Here is a 19,113-nt window from a genome sequence, read left to right on the forward strand (position 1 = left end):
AGATTATGACATGCAGATTTTTCTGTCATAAATTCTGTTTTGTATACCATTTTGGTGAAATTATTTCTAACACTTTTTATAAATAATCGTTAATGGAAATGTCTAATTGTAATATATGTTGTGAAAATAGCATAATACCTTAGGTTTTAAGCCATCAAAATAGTGACAAAATAGTTACGACTCTTTTACTAATAAAAATAGTTTTTAGCAAAATAATCAAGCTTTGTAGTATGTTTAACACACCATAAAAAGTATGAAAGTTTAGTAATAAAAAATATTTTATTTGGATGTGACTCTAATAAGGCACGGTTATCACAAACACATATAATGACCTTGAAATTTATTACATTCTAATATTTGTGAAGGTATAAGAGTGGAAAATGTATACGTCCAAGAGTTAAACATGTTTAAGCACAACACCCATATTTTCACAATTTTGAGTGTACAAACATTACCACAAAATGTTTATAACACAAAGATGTTATAAACATTTACTTTATGATTTTATCATATGTTAAGGACCTTTTTATTCAAGAATTTGTTCCATTTTCAACTCATAACTATGATGCATGCAAATAACCAAGGGGTAAACGAGACTTGACTTGTATTCTCCCCCCGAAAAGAATGAAAAACACGAAAAGATGGGGGTATGAAGCTCACCTTGATATTTTTCATGTGATAGGAAGAAGAAGAAAGAAGTTGTTAAGCCTAGCTTTGTGTAGCTTGAAGACCACTTGAGATGGATGATGTTCTAAGAAGCATACACACGAAAATGGGTGTGTAAAGGGAATGATCTTAACACTACATCTATATAAGCTCTAGAGTTTTACAAGGAATTTACCAAGTTTATGAGTTTTTGAAGAAGAATCCTTGAAGATGGCACACACACACACAAAAATTTTTGAGAGAGGAATGGGAGGAAATTTTTGAGAATGAGTTGGAAGAAAGCGTTTGGTGTGTGTGTTGTGGTGATCGGCCGCAAGTAATAAGAGGGGGGGGGGGGAATTTTACTTCTTTGATGTTTGATGGGATATTTGCATAAAAACATGATGGTTAAGAGCCTTGGTGTATGTGGGATAAAATGAGGTGGCAAGCCTTTTTCTTTTGATTTTTCCTTTTCTTTCTTTTTTTTTTTGCCCATGCCCTAACCGAACCCTATAGGGTTTTCGGCCTTTATGGGCTTCTTAAATGGGTTTTCGGTTTTTGGCTTGGCTTATTAAGAGGTTTTCGGTCCATTAAAGCCCAAGGATAGAAGGATTTTCGTTTTGGAGTATGCATGGGATTTTTGGGTTTAATTGGGTTCAATAAAAGGGTTATCGGCCCAATAAGGCCCAGAGAAAAGTTTTCGGCCCAATAAGGCCTAAGGAAGAGTTTTCGGTCCAATAGGGTGTTGGGCCGAGAACTCTTGGGTCAAGGCCCAAAATTGATTGGGCTTAGCTATTGGATTGAGTTTTGGGCTTGCATGAGGCTATTTCAACTTTATTCACAATGTACGCTCGTATGAATTCAAATAACATTGTAGTGAATTTCACTAATTTGATGTTGCAAGGTTACATAGAGGAAATTTTTGTACATGAATCACCATCTCAACCCTAAATTTGCGAGTTGTGACATCATCCCCCTATTAGAGGGAATTTCATCCCGAAATTCATTCTAAAGTAGCTTTCAAGATCTAGGGAAAAGATGGGGGTACATCTGCATCATTTGGTCTTCGCGTTCCCAGGTGAACTCTGGTCCTCGTTTGGCACTCCATCGGACCTTCACAATGGGGATGCAACTTTGTTTTGTTTGTTTCACTTCTCTATCCATAATTTCAACTGGTTCATCAACGAAATGGATATTTTCATTCACCTCAATTTCGTCAAGTGGGACAACGAGAGTCTCGTCAGATAAGCATTTCTTCAAGTTTGACACGTGAAAGACATGGTGTACGTTGTTGAGTTCTGGTGGTAATTATAGCTTGTAAGCCACTGGACCAATCCTGGAAAGGATCTCGAATGGTCCAATGTACCTTGGATTCAACTTTCCCCGCCTTCCAAAGCGTATCATCCCTTTCCATGGAGAGACCTTTAGCAGTACGCGATCACCAACTTGGAATTCTAGGGGCCTCCGTCGTCTGTCAGCATAGCTCTTTTGTCGGTCTCGAGATGCCTGGAGTCGCTCCCTGATCTGAACAATCTTCTCAGTTGTTTCCCTGATAATCTCGGGCCCAGTAAGAGTGTTGCTTAGTACCTACCCTTTTGCCAGTGATGTATCTCCTGCCTCCGCCCAACAGAGAGGTGATCTGCATTTTCATCCATATAGGGCCTCGAAGGGGGCGACCTTGATGCTTGTGTGATAGCTATTGTTGTATGAGAATTCGATTAGGGATAAATGGGTATCCCATGCTTTGCCGAAATCTATCACACATGCTCGGAGCATATCTTCCAATTTTTGGATGGTCCTCTCACTCTGGCCATCTGTTTGGGGATGGTAGGCAATGCTCATATCAAGCTGAGTTCCCAACGATCTATGGAGTGACTGCCAAAATCGTGATGTAAATCTGCTATGCTTGTCAGAGATAATAGATTTTGGCACGCCATGCAATCTCACAACTTCCTTTATGTAGATCTGGGTCAGCTTTTCCATTTTATACGTTTCCTTTATTCGCAGGAAATGGGCGGATTTGGTCAACCGATCGACAATCACCCAGATGGCATCCAGTCTTTCTACCGTCTTGGGTAATTTGGTTATAAAATCCATTGTTATTCGCTCCTATTTCCACTCAGGTATCTCCGGTTGTTGTAGGAGACCCGAGGGATTTTGATACTCTACCTTAACCTTAGCGCAAATCAGGAACATGCCCACGTAGGTAGCATTTTCAACTTTCATATTCGGCCACCAATAATGTTATTTGAGATCCAAATAGATTTTTTCGGAATCCGGATGGATGGAGTACTTTGTCTTGTGTGCTTCATTCATGAACACGTCTCTGAACCGACCAAATTTTGGGGTCCAGATCCGGTCCATGAGGTAGTAGGCTCCGTCCTCTTTGATTGTAAGATTCTTATCCATCCCACGCAAGGCTTCGGTTGCGATGTTTTCAGGATTCAAGGCTTCCAGTTGAGCCTCCTTGATTTGTGAAGACAAGTGGGAGTGGATGATCATTGTTAACATTCTTACTCGGTGACTAGAGTACTCTTTCCGGCTTAGGGCATCAGCCACCACATTAGCTTTTCCCGGATGGTACCGGATCTCACACTCGTAATCATTCAGCAACTCAACCCATCGTCCCTATCTCATGTTTAGTTCCTTCTGGTTCAAGATATGTTGGAGGCTTTTGTGGTCTGTGAAAATCATGCACTTTGTACCATAGAGGTAGTGTCTCCAAATCTTTAGCGCAAACACGACTGCTCCCAATTCTAAGTCATGTGTGGTATAGTTCACTTCATGGGTCTTTAGTTGCCTTGATGTATAGGCTAGAACCTTTCAGCGTTGCATCAGTACACAACCTAACCCCTGATTGGAAGCGTTACAATATACCACGAAGTCCTCCGTTCCCTCTGGGAGAGACAAGACAGGGGCGCTGCATAAAGCCTGTTTCAGAGTTTGGAAAGCAGCTTCTTGTTTATTCTCCCAGATAAAGGGTACACCCTTTTGGGTTAAAGTGGTGAGTGGCTTGGCAATCTTGGAGAAATTCTGTATGAACCTCCGGTAGTAACCTGCGAGGCCTAAGAATTGCCTTATCTCCGTTGGAGTTCTTGGGGTTGCCCAACCCTCAATTGATTTGATCTTGGAAGGGTCTACATGTATTCCCTCCTCACTAACTACGTGACCCAGAAAATCTACCCTGCTAATCCAAAACTCACACTTGGAGAATTTCGCGTACAACTTCTCGGCTCTGAGCGTTTCCAGAACATGCCTCAGATGTTGACTGTGTTCTTATTTACTTCGTGAATAGCTGAGTATATCATTGATACAAACGATCACGAAGTTGTCGAGGAAAGGTCGGCAGACTCGGTTCATCAAGTCCATAAACGTCGTGGGTGCATTTGTCAGACCAAAGGGCATTACCACGAATTCATAATGCCCGTAACGAGTTCGGAAGGCGGTCTTGGGAATATCCTCCTCTCGAACCCGTAGCTAGTGGTAACCAGACCTCAAATCTATCTTCGAGAAGTAACTTGCTCCTTGTAGCTGGTCAAATAGATCATCGATCCGGGGAAGAGGGTATCGGTTCTTGACAGTGAGCTTGTTGAGCTCACGGTAATCAATACACATGCGGAATGTCCCATCCTTCTTTTTCACGAACAAGACCGGAGCTCCCCAAGGTGAGAAGCTTGGCCTTATGAACCTTTTGTCCAGTAGTTCACTTAATTGACTGGAAAGCTCTTGCATCTACGCAGGAGCTAATCTATATGGAGACTTAGCGATTGGCATAGCTCCAGGTATCAAGTCGATCCGAAATTCGACTTGCCGTTCGGGAGGTACTCCCGGAAGGTCTTCAGGTAACACGTCGGGAAAATCACGCACTTCCGGGATGTCCTTGATGTTCCTTTCTTCTTTCTTTTTATCTACCACATGGGCTAAGAAGGCATGGTTCTTTTTGTGTAGGCACTTTTGTGCCTTGATGCACGAGATGAGACGGAGGTTCGCACCGGGTTTATCACCATAGATAATCAGAGTTTCGTCGTTAGGTAGGTGAAGGCGAACGGCCTTCTCGTAACTCATAATATTGGCACGGTGGGGTCTTAACTAATCCATACCGATGATCACATCAAAGCTTCTAATGGTAACCGACATTAAGTTGATTTGAAATGAGTGATTATTTAATGTTAACGTGCACCCTATGAATACGTTGTTGGTTGTTTCTATTTTCCCATTAGCCTTTTCCACCGTGAAAGTTTCGTTTAATTTTTGGGGATTTTGACTGAGTAAGTGTTTAAATTTATGACTCACGAAACTTCTTTATGTCCCGCTATTAAATAAAATGCATGCATAGGTGTTGTTGAGGAGGAACGTACCAGTGACTACCGCTGGATCCATTACAGCCTCCTCATGTCCTATCGCTAGGACTCTGCTTGTTCCCCCTGCATTCTGATTGTTGGCCTTGGGGCAGTTTCTTTTGAAGTGGCCAGTCTCTCCGCACCCATAACACGCTTGACTTGCCCCAACGTTGTTGGGTTGCTTGTTTTGTTGTGTCGGTGCCTTGTAGTATCGGGCAGTGTGCCCTTTCTTGTTGCAGGTCGTGCATTGCATCTCGCTGCACGCTCTGTGGTGGTGGAAAGGGCATTTGTCGCACGTCGGCAGGCTACCGGCATATTGCTCTGTGGGAGCTGATGTGGAAGGAGTAGTAGTGGCGTGAACCACCACTATTTGTTGCTTTTTGGAGGTTTCCTGGGTTTGATGCCCTTTTCTCTTGTTTCCCGAGTTTTTCTTACATTTAGAGGTGATCATTCCTAGACACAAGAGTGCCAGGTCGTTGAACCTGGCAATGTAGGCCTCAATGTCGGAGTCCTTTACAATAAGATTCCACAGTTCCTGCTCTAACTTCTGGACTTCACCCTGGGGGCAGTACTCGGCGAGCATCAGAATCTTGAGGTCCTACCAACTCATTGAATGTGCCACTGGGTGGGTCAGGGCCTTGACATGGCTGTTCCACCACGTAAGGGCCCTATCCGCAAAGGTGCAAGCTGCAAATTTCACATTGCTCTCTCCGGGGCAAGCGCATATCTCGAACACCGATTCAATTTTCTCAAATCACCATGCTAGGACGATAACTCATCCGCTTTCGTTAAAAGGCTTAGGCTTGCAGTTGGCGAAATCCTTATATGTGAATTCTTTTGGTTGACCTCGGTTGTCTCCCTGGTTGGAGTTGCCTGTACCATTCCCGCTTCCACCTCTATTGGCACGATTGTTGTTGATATGTGCCAGAGCTGCTGTGACTGCAGCTGAAACTGCCGCCTGGAATGCTGCCGAATCCACTGGTGGTGGAGGCGGTGGCGGTGGTGGTGCTGTCTCATTATTCCTTCGTCGGATGAATCTCCGGGGCGACATTCTACTGCCACAAGTGGAATTTGATAAGTTTTTGATAAGGGTTATGATGCGGATACTATTGTAATGAAATATCGCGTTTAGATAGGTCAGGTATAGTGATTATCGAACGTTATTTTGTACATACAATTGAGATCTTATTTTACCAAATAAAAATGAATAAATAAGACATAGTAGATAACAACGTCCATAAATAAAACACATATTCATTTCATTAACAATAAAGCTTTGGTACATAAGTTTTTGGGAAATTTTGACCTTTATAAGGTCTACAATAGATCATGATAATAATCCGACAGCATGTCGACCCTACGAATAGTGTAGTCACTTAAACATAGGGTCGGTCCTACATACAAAATAATAGAAAAAGGGGGTAGCACTAACGCATACCCAAACATCTATTCTATCAACTAGTGAGTAGGATACATCCTATTCACGTCGAGTCGCCCCCTGCGGTGTCTGGGATGATGTGGATGCGCCTTGCAACTTGGCCAGACGGCGCTCGACTACCCGCACCTTCTCCTCCAAGGCAGCATGCCTCTCCTGGTATTCCCTCACTTCCGCTCGCACGGTAGTAAGGTCCTCGACGAGCCGATCCATAGGGTAGAAGTCCCTGTGGAGGTCCTGAGTGCGTGCCGCCGTGAGCTCCACAACAGCTCTCATCTCTCTGACTCGGTTCGCCGTCGTCTGTGCCCGGTCCCCAACATCGTAGATCTGTCGAATCAAAACAGGAAGGGCCTGGTCGGCGGGTCCTCCATGGCGAAGATCATAGAACCCTCGTTCCATCCCGAAAGGTGGACGCTGTCCCTGGTGCCGGCTCCATCTCTCCAGATCATGCGCCCAGGGGGCGTAGGGCCATTGTAGCCCCATCAATGCGCTGGTGCCCTCGCCATGTAGGAATGGTCGATGACTTCAGACTCGGCGTCCGAATCATCATCCTCATCCTCCTCGTCGACCTTCTCATCGAACTCCTCATCGATCTCCTCTTCTTCGAATTCCTCCATGACCTATTCCGGATCCTCCTCCGGGTCCTCTACTATCCATCCCTCGTTACCCTGGTTCGGGGTAATAGGGTCTCCTGGGTGGTGAAAGTCTGCCATGGCGTCTGCACGAGAATATATAAGCACGAGAAAATAGATAGAGTGCCAAAATACCCCTATAGTATTTTATTTCTTTTACTTTTGTTTCTTAGACCCTTACGGTTATAAAGTTGGTAAGTTTTAGATTTGTTCTCCACCTTGACCACTCCTAGACACATGTTGGTCATATATCGAATAAATATAGTTGATCAGGCTATATTTACCCTAGATATGACTACATAACTGTCTAAGTTTAGTCACGATGTCCAACTCCTCTAAACCCTTTTTATTAATTTCTAATATGCATGTATGTACGTACACTTTTATAAAATACTTATATTTTTAAAGTATACTTTTGTTCAGAGTGTTTTAGTCCCATTGTATTTATAGTTGTATATCTCGTATGGTTAGATATACTAGTTCACTATAAACAACGCTCTGATACCAATCTGTCACACCCGCGAACCAGGACGGCGGAAACGTCCGGGGGCGGATGACGTCATTGTATAGTATCATAACAATTGAATATGAATGAAACATAGAAACCAAACAACATACATTGAGATAACACACTTTCATTGTTTACATATTGTATTTGTTCATGAAATTACACAAAAGTGACATAAAGTATGAAATTCCAAAAATGCAGCAAATCCGGTTCTTAGGTACCTGCTTAATGGTTCCCTGAGAATACAAGTCATTTTAAAAATCGTCAACATTGAATGTTATTGAGTTCATAAGCATATTTGTATGAAAAGATTTGTAACATTCATGTTTGTAATAATTTGTATGACTCCAGAAAATCCGATATTTTCTATGAAAATGGATTGAAAGTCTCGTTCCAAAACTGTGAATATATGCATGTATGTCCTTTGTTTTTTTGTTTGTAAATGTAAAGTGCTTGTTCCCATAAAATCCAATATTTTCTTATAAGTAAACTGTAGTCTTAAACCCTAAGACTAGAACGGTAAGTAGCTGTATACTTAAAAATAATATGCAATTTTCTATTTTAATAAAACCGGTGAAGTGTAAGCTTTTCGTAAATCAAAATAGTATTGTTAATCCCTAAGTGAGTTCTTATAACCATGCTTGATATGACTGTTATGCCTGAACGACGTTCTTCAGGCGTCAGAATTGGTAGACTTTTGTCACCCTAAACTTGCCGGTCTAACTATAGCGAACAACTGAGGTGTTAGGTTGTCAATCTCGTATAGATCTATACACAACGGTCTCGCTCTCCCTCCAGAAGACTCTGGTTATAAAGCAGGACTTAAGGTGTACGCTAGGTAGGTACGGTGAAGACAGTGTCTCACTAGAGCATTAACGGATTTACGCGAACATTGACTCCCATTGTTGAATAATGAAAATGACATTACTAGCGTGAATTTATGACTGAAGTTTTATGATACGCGTTTTACAGCTTTATGACATACGGCTTATTACTCTTGCTTTTAGAAGCCCTATAATAGGAAGATTATGACACACATATTTTTCTGTTATAAATTTTGTTTTGTATACCATTTTGGTTAAATTATTTATAACACTTTTTATAAATAATCATTAATGGACTTGTCTAATTGTAATATATGTTGTGAAAACAGCATAATACCTTAGGTTTTAAGCCATCAATATAGTGACAAAATAGTTACGACTCTTTTACTAATAAAAATAGTTTTTAGCAAAATAATCAAGCTTTGTAGTTTGTGTAACACACCATAAAAAGTATGAAAGTTTTGTAATAAAAAATATTTTATTTGGTTGTGACTCTAATAAGGCACGGTTATCACAAACACATATAATGACCTTGAAATTATTACATTCTAATATTTGTGAAGGTATAAGAGTTGAAAATGTATATGTCCAAGAGTTAAACATGTTTAAGCACAACACCCATATTTTCACAATTTTGAGTGTACAAACATTACCACAAAACGTTTATAACACAAAGATGTTATAAACATTTACTTTATGATTTTGTCATATGTTAAGGACCTTTTTATTCAAGAATTTGTTCCATTTTCAACTCATAACTATGATGCATGCAAATAACCAAGGGGTAAACGAGACTTGACTTGTATTCTCCCCCCGAAAAGTATGAAAAACATGAAAAGATGGGGGTATGAAGCTCACCTTGGTATTTTTCATGTGATAGGAAGAAGAAGAAAGAAGTTGTTAAGCCTAGCTTTGTGTAGCTTGAAGACCACTTGATATGGATGATGTTCTAAGAAGCATACACACAAAAATGGGTGTGTAAAGGGAATGATCTTAACACTACATCTATATAAGCTCTAGAGTTTTACAAGGAACTTACCAAGTTTATGAGTTTTTGAAGAAGAATCCTTGAAGATGGCACACACACACGAATTTTTAAAAGAGGAATGGGAGGAAATTTTTTAGAATGAGTTGGAAGAAAGCGTTTGGTGTGTGTGTTGTGGTGATCGGCCGCAAGTAATAAGAGGGGGGGGGGAAGTTGACTTCTTTGATGTTTGATGGGATATTTGCATAGAAACATGATGGGTAAGAGCCTTGGTGTATGTGGGATAAAAATGAGGTGGCAAGCCTTTTTCTTTTGATTTTTCCTCTTTTTTTTGCTCATGCCCTAACCGAACCCTATAGGGTTTTCGGCCTTTATGGGCTTCCTAAATAGGTTTTCGGTTTTTGTCTTGGCCCATTAAGAGGTTTTCGGTCCATTAAAGCCAAGGATAGAAGGGTTTTCGTTTTGGACTATGCATGGGCTTTTTGGGTTTAATTCGGTCCAATAAAAGGGTTATCGGCCCAATAAGGCCCAAAGAAACGTTTTCGGCCCAATAAGGACTAAGGAAGAGTTTTTGGTCCAATAGGGTGTTGGGTCGAGAACGCTTGGGTGAAGGCCCAAAATGGATTGGGCTTAGCTATTGGATTGAGTTTTGGGCTTGCATGAGGATATTTCAACTTGATTCACAATGTACGCTCGTATGAATTCAAATAACAATGTAGTTTGAATTTCACTAATTTGATGTTGCAAGGTTACATAGAGGAAATTTTTGTACATGAATCACCATCTCAACCCTAAATTTGCTAGTTGTGACAGACTCCAAGTCAAGCACACAATTTCGATTCCTCAAAATACTTTCTACCGGAAATCTGTATCAATCAAACCATTCGACTCAAACATGAACCATCAATCGAAGATTTAGACTCCAATATCAGTCGAGTTAATCAAAGTTGATTCCTTATGTGAATAATAATAGGTCAAATTGAACATAAAATTTGATTAACTGAAAATACGTTGATGAAGAATGCAATTTTGAGTTGGAGACGTCGTGAAATTGATAATACGAATAGAATATGATAATATCAATTGACATTGTGAATGAAAGAGTAAACAAATGTCGATTTGGGCTTTCAACTCATATCAAATGAACAGTAATAGAATAATACAGTTCCGATTAAGATGGAATGAATTTTGGGCTCAATCTTTTAAGATATCAGATCGAAACAAGATGTTGGGCTCAAAATATGATCGATGAACAGTAATACTCACGTAATTGGGCTCAAAATGAATTAATGAACAGTAACCATTATTGATTTTGTTTTTGATTCAAACGAACAATTGCAAATTAAGAATAAAATCGAACAAACGAATATGAGAGTGGATCGGATTGGGCTTGATCAATAAAAAATTTATTGGATCATAACAAGTGGGTTTTTAAAAAAAAATTGATCCAATGAGTCAACATGATCAAAAATTCAAGAACGCAAGCACGAATCAAAGAGATTTAGAGAGATCATCGAGAGACTCACCATAAATGTTCCAATTGTGATGATTGTTGTCAAATCTAGAACCGTTTCTTCAAAAATTACTTCAATCTTCGAAGACCCGTTCTGATACCAATTGATGTGAATTATGAGCATTGATTTGGCATGCGGAATTAAAGAACACACAAAGAACACAGTGATTTGGGTGTTTAACAGATGCATTCGATTATGAAAGGTGTTACAAAAAAAGGATCTAAATCTAAATCTACATAATTAGCACACACTAACACTCTCAATGTTACATCTCTCAAGCACACCTCTACATATGGAATGAACCCACCTTATATATAGGTGCTTACATCTATCTCTCTCTCTCTCTCTATATATATATATATATATATATATATATATATATATATATATATATATATATATCTCTCATGTCACAACGCTACTTTACCACATGCACGTGGGTCTACAAAAGTCAAACCATTTACAAAGTCATACATGGATAACTTTGTACCCAACAGATATAGATACCGATAGAAGCTTTATTGACCATAGGTTTAGAAACACGATAAAACATAAATTCTACAAACTAAATAAATCTTACCCAATAATAGCCAAATAGAACACACTTTATAAATACTCATCAATTTCCTTCTCACTATGAATAACCACGTCTTTCACGTCGACCTAACAACTGTGATCATTAAATAATACCAAAACTTTCCCTTTGGTTAGTTAGGTAACAAAAATAGTCCCGATGGTTATTTTAAACTAAAAAGGGCATTAAGTTGCGGTTTCTCACGACAAGCATCACATCAACGAATCTAAATCACATTCACACATGAAGACGACTGTTTATGGCCCCATTTTAATTCTTTTTACTACTATTTGGGGGAGAATACATGTGTTAGATATATATTATTCATGAAAAATACTTACCAACACATACTAGTTTATAAATGTTATTTTTGTCAAAGTAACGTATTAGTTATACATAAACTAGTTGCTAAGATCAATATTACATATGTTTTAATTGTTTTTAAATAATATAACTAGTCAAGACAACGTATCATCCTACTGCAAAAATGTTGTTTAACTAATAACATGATATATATACTCATAAACTAGCGTTCAAACTTATTAAATATACATATGCTATAATGTTTAAAATAAAACAACAAGTCTTAAGAACATATGCTAGATAGTACAAAACTTATGCTTTTATGTGACATTGTATGTCATAAAAAAATGTCATAAAGCATTATCACCCTTGTAGTATTTCAAAGATTCAAAATATTACCATGCATGTATATTTATATGTTTAAATACATAAAGTTTATACATGTCCTTATGATCATTAGTTTGAAACGTATCTCCTTATAAATGCGAGTATATTTTTACGTATACATAAAACATGCTCGACTTTTATAAACTTTATACAAATCGTTTGGCCTAGTAACTTATCCATATTTTGTTGGATTAGTGTCTAAGTCCATAACTATATTTGGTATATACTTGACCCGGTTGTAGCATGGTCCTTTTGGGTTGCCTTCACCAAAGCAACTTGACAGGATGATTTATGGAGAGAGAGGGTATTATGGTTTATTAATATATTATATGAATAATATATTAAAAGAGAAATCATATTGTTTTAATTGATATTGGTCAAGAATTAATTAAGAATTAATTCTGTGGCTAAAAGAGATTAATTAATTAAAGGGGACTAGTATTGCCAATTATAAGATAATTGGATTTGGGTTGTAGATCCTTATGGATTCAAGGGGGGACGAAATTAGGGTGGAAGCCCACCTTGAAATTGTCCAAGCCTTATTCCAGAAGGTTCCTTGGACTACTTAAGGCCTAAGCTATCCAATTATGGTTTTGGCTGAAACCCTAGCAGCTCAAGTATATAGGATCCTTAGGGCTACAGAAATCGGCTACCAGAAACCCTAAGAAGTTCTTAGAGCCGAAATTGTGCCTCCATCCCCTCTCTTCTAGATCATCTTCTTGCCTTGGTGTTTGTATAATGATTATACAAAGTAACTAAATGTTTATACAAAGTAACTAAATGTTTTTTTATCATCTTCTAGGGCAACTAATTCCTCTTTAAAAGTATAATGATTATACAAAGTAACTAAATGTTTTTTATAAAATTCCCAATCTTAGTTACTTTAGAAAAAATGTGAATATGATGCTATTCCATGGAATTACACTTTGTACCCTTGCTAAGACGTTAGTGGAGCGTGTGTGGTTAACCGGCACACTAATTTGGTTCTAGCAAAGGTGGCAAAGGGTGAGTCGATGTTTGTCATAGATCAATGGAGCGTTTGTGGCTAACCGGCACATTGATTAGGTGACTGTAACATTGGGGGCACCATGTACATTTGCATGGTTATTCACACCTTGTTCGTGATCCTTGGTATCCCAGTCACAAACTTGAAGGGCATATCGGGATTTAAACATGCCATTGAAAAGTTCAATGAATCTCAAAAGATCTAGGAGTTTTCAATACATTTAAAACTTAATTTCCTTTTGTTTTTCATGGTGGAAATTAGTGAATCATCATTCACTTACCTTCAAATTATTTGCAATTTAAATTACGGCATCCCTCTTTTAATTTGTGAATAATGTTGTTGGATCCTAGCCCTAATTTCTCATTTGGGTGTTTAATTGGGGATTCTTATCTAATCAAACTTTGTCTCTTTTCCTTTCATATGTCTAACTCGAACAACAACAACACTTCAGGCTCAACCTCTTCAGGCTCGTTCTCACTCATGAACTTTTATGGGAGGGTGATTTTTGATGGGACCAATTTCAATGATTAGATCCGCAACATCCGCATGGTCACCCGCTACGAGGACAAGGAGTATGTTCTCGATGAAAAGCTGAAGGATGTCAATGTCAACACTGCTACTCCTGAGGAGATCGCTGCCTTTGAGGCCCACGAGTGAGATGCTACGAAAGTCAATTACATCATGCTTGCGACCATGACTGCCGAACTCCAAAAGTCCTACGAGGACTTCTACCCCTATGAGATGCATCAGGATTTACTGGACACATACCACCAAAGTGCCAGGCAGGAGAGGTACGAGATCATCACTTCGATGATCACTACCAAAATGAGGGACAGAGAGCTTGTCACTGCTCACCAGTAGAAAATGCAGAGATATGTCGACCGCCTGCTGAAGTTAGATGTTAACTTCGATGAAGAGCTGGCGATTGATATTATTCTTCATTCCCTGCCTCCTTGCTACAACTAGTTCCGCATGACCTACCATATGAACAAAGAGGAGGTCACGTTGAGCAAGCTTCAAGGCCTGTTGAGGACTGCGGAGAGCAACCTCAAGGACAAATCGTTGCATCAACTCCTACTGTCGTTGCCCCCGTCTTGGCTATTGGGCAGGAGAAGGGTAAGAAGAGGAAGGCTCCTTACAAGAGCCACCACAAGGGAAAATCTCATGATGGCACCTCTTCTAGTGGAACCAAGGCTGGTCCCACTGCACCCTCCTCCAACCCGAAGGATGCAGAGTGCTTCCACTGCCATGACAAAGGGCATCGGAAACGAAGCTGCCTGAAGTATCTGCAGGACATCAAGGATGGAAAGATAAAACCATCCTATGCAGGTACTTATACTATTCAATATAATAACTCATCGCATGCTATTTTTTGGGTTCTTAATATAGGATGTGGTTTTCACATTTGTTCTGATTTGCAGGGCCTAAGAATAAATAGGGATGTGAAGCATGGAAAGATAAACCTGGTAATGGGAAATAGAAGATCATCGCCTGTCACCAAGATTGGAGTTTACTCTTTAGTGCTTAGTAGTGGGTTAGGACTAGAGATGAATAATTGTTGCTATTCTCCAGAAATGGCTAGAAACATCATTTCTTTTCATGGTTTATATATATAAGGATTTAGATTTTCGTTTGATAATGAAAAAGGTTCTATTAATGCTTTTCTTAATGGTGTTTTCTATTTTGAAGCATTGCCTTGTAATGGAATATATTAAACTGTGATGGTTGTAGACAATTTAGGAAATGATGTATTGTATATCGATTCTTCCAATGATTTGGATAAAGCATGCTTGTGGCATTGTCGTCTTGGACATGTCAACAAGAAACGCATAGCCCAACTCCAAAAGGATGGAGTGTTGGAGTCATTCGACCTTAGGGATGGTGACGTGTGCGAGTCTTGTTTACTTGGAAAGATAACCAAGTCACCCTTCACTGGCTCTTGTGAAAGAGGTGAGAGTTTATTGGATCTCATACACACCGATGTGTGTGGGCCCTTTAGATCCACCACAAGGGATGAAATCCGCGTCTATGTGACTTTCATCGATGATTATAACAGATATGGGTATATCTACTTAATCAGGCACAAGTCAGAAACCTTTGAAATGTTCAAAGAGTTTAAGCAGGAAGTGGAGAATCAGTTAGGCAGGAAAATCAAGATGCTTCGATCTGATCGATGTGGAAAGTACCTTAGTCATGAATTCCACGACTACCTCAAGGAATGAGGAATAGTTTCGCAATTGACGCCACCTAGGACACCGTAGTTGAATGGTGTAGCTGAGAGGCGTAATCGAACCTTGCTCAACATGGTTCGTTCCATGATGAGTCGTGTTTTGCTACCTATCTAATTCTAGGGGTATACCTTAGATACTACTGCCCATATCCTTAACCTAGCCCTACAAAGAAGGTTGCCAAAACACCTCACGAGATGTGGACATGGAAGGCTCCCTCATTGGCACATATCAAGGTTTGGGGTTGCGATGATTTCGTAAGACGAGAGACTCACGACAAGCTCGAAACTCGTAGTGAGCAGTGTATTTTGATCGTCTATCCACATAATTCCTTTGGTTATCTTTTCTATAGACCGAGTGACAATGTTGTCATCGTTGCGAGGAGATGGGTTTTCCGAGAGCAAGAACTCATAATCCAAGGGGACAGTGGGAGGCAAATCGATCTTGAAGAGATTAAAGAATCGAACGATGAAGGAACCTCAAACACTGGCGCTCAACCTGAGGAGGAAACTCCTGTTGAACCGATTGACGAGTCCTTACCTCTTAGTCGTTCCAGTAGGGTTAGTGTTCCGCATGCGTTATATGGTTTTCATATAACAAGTGAAGGTGATATGTTTATTAGTGATAGTACACTAATAAATTTGGATGAACCTAACAGCTACAAGGAAGCCATGGCAGGCCCGGAGTCTACAAAATGGAAAGAGGCTATGAACAACGATATTCAGTCCATGTATGACAACCAAGTTTGGGATTTAGTTGACAATGTGCCAGGTCGTAAGACGGTCGGGTGCAAATGGATCTTTAAGAAGAAGACCAACATGGATGGGAAGGTACACACTTATAAGGCGCGATTGGTTGTGAAGGGATTTACTCAAACTCTAGGAGTTGACTATGATGAGACCTTCTCACCAGTTGTAAAGATAAAGTCTATTAGAGTGATGCTAGCCATTGATGCATTTCATGACTATGAAATATGGAAAATGGATGTCAAAACCGCTTTCCTAATAGAGTGTGTAAGCTTGAGAAATCCATTTATGATTGAAACAAGCATCTCGCAGATGGAATCTTTGTTTTGATGAGAAAGTCAAAGAGTTTGGTTTTCTGCGAAGCGAGGATGAGTTATGTGTATATGTCAAAGCCAGTGGGAGTATATTTAGCTTCCTCGTATTGTATGTCGATGACATACTACTCATAGGAAACGACATCCCGACCCTGCAGGAAGTTAAGTCCTAGCTTGGGAAGTGTTTCGCTATGAAGGACCTCGGAGAGGCTACCTATATTCTGGGAATAAGGATAGTGAGAAACAGGAGTAAAAGACTAATAGGACTTAGTCAGAATACTCACATGGATAAAGTACTAAAGCGTTTTAGTATGGTGAATTCCAAGAAAGGGGAGTTACCAATCCAAAGAAACGCCAAACTGAGTAAGACTCAGAGCCCGAGTACAGAGACCGAGATAGCAGAGATGAGTCGAATACCTTACGCTTCTGCAGTTGGCTTGATAATGTATGCTATGACTTGTACTCGCCCTGATGTGGCCTTCACTTTGAGCATGGTCAGCAGATATCAAGGGAACCCTGGCAGAGCACATTGGACCGCAGTCAAGAATATTCATAAGTACCTTCGGAGGACCAAGGAATGGTTTCTAGTCTTCGGTGGGGGTGATGACTTAAGGGTGCGAGGGTATAGTGACGCCAGTTTTCAGACAGACCGAGATAAATATCGATCTCAGCCAGGCTGGGTCTTTACCCTAAATGGAGGAGTAGTGACTTGGAAAAGTTCCAAGCAGGAGACCGTAGCTGATTCAACGTGCGAATCCGAGTATATAGCAGCGAGCGAAGCATCAAAGGAGGCGATATGGTTGAGGAACTTCATCGGAGACCTTGGAGTTGTGCCAGCCATAAAGGAGCCTATGGAGATTTTCTGCGATAATAAACGAGTGGTTGCCTTGACCAAGGAACCGAGGGATCATGGCAGATCTCGACATATCGACAGGAAATATCACTTTATTAGGCATCGGGTGGAAGAGGGACTCCTCGTAGTGAAGAGGGTATCGTCAGAGGATAACCCAGCAGATCCCCTTACGAAGGGACTGAGCAGGGTTAAGCACTTGCAGCATGCTAGGAGCATTGGACTGAAGGACGATATTAGTTTAGATTAGATAGTGTCGAAACGTGTAATAGATAAATTGTAATTAACATTTGATGATTAAATAAAGAAGTATTATTTATAAGTAAAGTTACTGTCTTGTGTTAATTATTTACCTATTGTTTCAATTTGCATGTTTTGACTTCCTGAATAATAAGATTATTCGAACAGTCCACAGTCGCTTATACTTTGGAAGTAGGTATGAAAGAAGACTGTCATGAATTGGTTGTAGACTGTCTAAAGTGTATTATACATAGCAAAAGTTTGCTACAACGTTCATGAGTGCTTATGAATTAAGATTTGAGCATTGGATTAAACCCACGCATGCTAGCATCACTTCATGGAATTTATCACGAGTGATCGCAAAACGATAATACCATATAGTCTTTAAACCTATATATATGGTTTATTGTTTGCGAGTTGGTTGTGCATTGATAATGCGTAAATGCATCAGTAACTTGATGTTATAAAACGCATTGTTGTGCATGATTTGATGAGTGAATAGTAAATGCATATAAGTCGAAGTTTATCTGTTCCTTTTATCCTAAGAGGCTAAAAGCGATATTTGGGCCCCTCGATGATTTGGTTTGACTTATGTGTCGGGCCCGCTCAGGACTGATTGATGTGTTCAATTAAGTTCTATGTCAGACGAATCAGAGATCAAGAAACAAACTGCTGGTCAATAAGTATGACTATATTCGATGTATTTGTCTGCACGATATCTTGAGAACAGAGGATTATACGATCCCTTGTCTAAAGGACAAGTCAGAGTTCGACAACGGCTTTTGAGAGCTACGATTGCTAATCGGATCCTGAAGTCGTACTTTCATTTATAGTTACTAGACTTATCCAAGTGGGAGACTGTTGGATTAGTGTCTAAGTACATAACTATATTTGGTATGTACTTGACCCGGTTGTAGCATGGTCCTTTTGGGTTGTCTTCACCAAAGCAACTTGACAGGATGATTTATGGAGAGAGAGGATATTATAGTTTATTAATATATTATATGAATAATATATTAAAAGAGAAATCATATTGTTTTAATTGATATTGGTCAAGAATTAATTATGTGGCTAAAAGAGATTAATTAATTAAAGGGGACTAGTAGTGCCAATTATAAGATAATTGGATTTGGGTTGTGGATCCTTATGGATTCAAGGGGGGTCGAAATTAGGGTGGAAGCCCACCTTGAAATTGTCCAAGCCTTATTCTAGAAGGTTCCTTGGACTGCTTAAGGCCTAAGCTATCTAATTAGGGTTTTGGCTGAAACCCTAGCAGCTCAACTATATAGGATCCTTAGGGCTATAGAAATCGGCTACCAGAAACCCTAAGAAGTTCTTAGAGCCGAAATTGTGCCTTCATCCCCTCTATTCTAGATCATCTTCTTGCCTTGGTGTTTGTAAGCCATTAGAGGTATTACACTTGTGATACTAGGCCCTCAAAGCTTGAAGATTTTTGCAACAATCAAGAGGTAAACATCTAAACCTCTTTTATATGTTATTTCGAATTTGATATTCTAGATCTAGGGTTTGTAAGCTTTAGATAAATTTGCATGTACAATAGAGAAATCTATATCCAAAGCTT

Source organism: Lactuca virosa, chromosome 3 (genome assembly GCF_052849685.1).
Source record: "Lactuca virosa cultivar CGN04683 chromosome 3, Lactuca_virosa_CGN04683_v6, whole genome shotgun sequence".
Lineage (NCBI taxonomy): Eukaryota > Viridiplantae > Streptophyta > Magnoliopsida > Asterales > Asteraceae > Lactuca > Lactuca virosa.